Consider the following 2,990-nt stretch of genomic DNA (forward strand, 5'->3'; position numbering starts at 1 on the left):
CTTGTAATTCGTGTTAAAAAAACTTGAGGTGTGCAAATGGCCATATCTGCAAAACCATGCGCATTGGTTCCGGAAATCATGACAACTAAATACTACATTAACTTATTCATGTCCTTTTTTCTACATAATTTTGATACTTCCTTCGAATCCATATTAATTGTCGTTGATTTGGTACAAAATAATTTTGTGCTTATTTTGATAGTAAATTAAGATATTGGTCAGTACACATGTTGGTAGTCCAAAAATACATGGCAGTTAACAAAACTTAACGTCGAAGCTGGTCTAATTTGTGAATTTTTTTTTAGAAAAGGAGGATGACCCCCGGCCTCTGCATCTGGGTGATGCATACGGCCACTTGGTCTAATTTGTGATGGCATCTTTTTATTCAATGTACACGGAATTGTTACCAGGCATAGCTTAGGTGTATGGTACGTTCCTTTGCTGGAACCAACACACTTGGGTTCAAATCTTAAGCTTAGCAGGGTGCTTGCCTTTTTTCTGGAAACAATGTTCCCATCGACTACGAGACGTTTATATTGACTTTGTCAATCTCAAGGTTTACGGGCTCAATATGTCGGAGGTGCCCATAGAGATAAGGTGTGTGTGCGCATCCATAAGGGTGCGAGTGTTTGTGCCTGCACATAAACATCTGGGCTTTTATTGTGTCTGCCGAAAAACAAGGGGAGTACCTAGAACTCATCTAGATGAGATATAATTTGGTCTCATTCACTTTGAAAACAAGAATAGATACAACCCACGTCAGTACACACGCATCTTATAGCATCACATCCAATGGCTATAAAAGGTGAATGAGACCAAATTATATCTCATCTAGATGAGTTCTAGCAAAACTGAAAAACAAGTTAGTAAGAAAACTAGGACGTTTTCCTAAACATGAAACTCTGCGATGTTTTTTTTCCCAAATCTCTTACCACTCCCTTGTTAGTTTCTCAAATAACATGTGCATATTAAAGAATGACGGCGAAAAACATGTGTTAGACACCGTGCTACGTGTAGTTAGGAAGGAAAGGGTGGTATTATTTCTCCTCCCGCAACCGTAAAGCTGCACGCACTCCCTTCCGTTCGAACTAAAACGACGGCACTTACTTTTAAACGGAGGAAGTAGCACCTAAACCCTCCTCCCATCCGCCAGTGTTTGCTTAGAGCCGCATACGATTATGGCATAATAATGACGCGAAAGCACGAGTGGTACCGGTACTACTACGATTAGCTCTCGCCAGCGGACGGGGATCAGGTACGTACGTACGCCTATGTGCCAAATGTCTACGGCCAAAACGCACTGCTGGTACCTACTAGGCTACTACTAGCCGGTGAATTCGTAAGACGATTCACATGCGGAGAACATGTCACTGGCCTGCATAGCCATAGCCCACAGGACAGCAGCTTGATGGGTTTTGACCAAGTGACGAGCACACCCATGTACTACACGTCTACACGTACGGCCTAAGGCGGGGAGAGAGAGAGAGAGATAGAGAGAGCCGAAGGCTCAATGGAACAGTAGAATAGGATCCGGAGGATTGGCTCCCAATGGAACAGTAGAATCTCCTCCTAGTCAGTGAGCGATACACACACCAGAGAGATAGAGAGGGATAGGGAGCCAGATCTCCCAAGAACTCCCCAACGCAATGCATGGACGGAAGATCAGATCAAGCATGTAGTATAAAATGAATCAATTGTCCAAGAGGATAACTAGCTGATTTGTTTTCTGAGCTAGCCAGGCAACAGGCCAGCAGAGAAGAAGAAATGAAATAGTTTGTGCGGTTCTGAAATGGGAAAAGGTACTATATGTGTGTTTGCCCAGATCTGGAGATGCTAGCTATGGGTGGCAAGCAAGTAGTAGCTCTGATTTCACATTTATAGCTCTGATTTGTCGATCTGGAGCATGAACACCAAAAGAGGAAAGGGGAAACGCATCTCACACCCAGCGCTCTGATGGGTTGATAACTTGATATGGATGGATGATTGGAAAGACGCAACAGCCAGATCTTTCCGCGAAACAGCAAAAGAAGATGAGGAGAGGCTACCATCCTAGCGGCCTAGCTACATCTACATGCATGGAGAAGACCTTGGAGCGAACTCTTTGGGATAAAACAAACAAATCGGAGCGGAATCAGCTGTGGTTGGGTACCATGAGGATGTGGAGAACTCGAAGAGGCGGCCGCGGGTGGAGAAGATGATGAGCGCGACCTCGGCGTCGCAGAGCACGGACAGCTCGTACGCCTTCTTGAGCAGGCCGTTGCGGCGCTTGGCGAAGGTCACCTGCCGGCTGACCTTGTTGTCGATCCGCTTCAGCTCCACCTTGCTGCGCCCCATCCTCCTGCCTCTCGCCTTGCTCCTGCTGCCTTGCCCTTGTCCTTCCCCTTCTCCTTCTCCCCTATCCTCCTCTCCTTCTCCCTGCGGCGCTGCTCGGACGGATAGAGGAGGAGGAGTTGTGGTGGTAGAGTGCTTCCCTCTCTTTATGCTACAGATGGATGCTACCGCATGCACGTACGGTGCTCTCTATCTTTCCCTTTCCTTTGTATCTCGCTTGAAGGTATCTTCTCCCTCTTTGGCCGTCCTGGGGCCGGCACCGGCAGCCGTGCTCTCTTTCTCATCGCCGTGCGGTGCGGGGCCCGCTCGTCCGTTGCCTGGCGCCCCGGTATATTGGTATATGCTCCAATGGTATGGTATTGCATTGGTAGTTTGGTACCCATCCGTCACTCCGAGCAGGCCCTAGCTAGCTAGGCAGTAGCCATTGCTTGGCTCTCCAACGTGCCGCTCCAGTACGGAGTGACGTGCGGGACGGAGGAGGGCTGGAGGGGTGGGCACGTGCCTGGTACGAACGTGTCGACCGACCGCTTCATCAAGCCCCAAAGGCGCATGAGCAGTTCTAAAAAGATCGGAATACTTTTCGTGCCACAGCTACAATATGATCCAACACTCATACAAGCCACGCTCTCGAAAAGAGGGCTTTCGCCGGACGCGGACAA

General features: G+C 48.1%; 1 pseudogene; it reads right to left on the minus strand.

Annotated features, from left to right (window-relative positions):
* The window catches only part of LOC119340684, a 7,833-nt pseudogene extending 5,278 nt beyond the window's left edge, over positions 1 to 2,555 (minus strand).
* Between the last annotated feature and the right edge of the window lie 435 nt (positions 2,556 to 2,990).

This window comes from Triticum dicoccoides, chromosome 7B (assembly GCF_002162155.2).
Source record: "Triticum dicoccoides isolate Atlit2015 ecotype Zavitan chromosome 7B, WEW_v2.0, whole genome shotgun sequence".
Lineage (NCBI taxonomy): Eukaryota > Viridiplantae > Streptophyta > Magnoliopsida > Poales > Poaceae > Triticum > Triticum dicoccoides.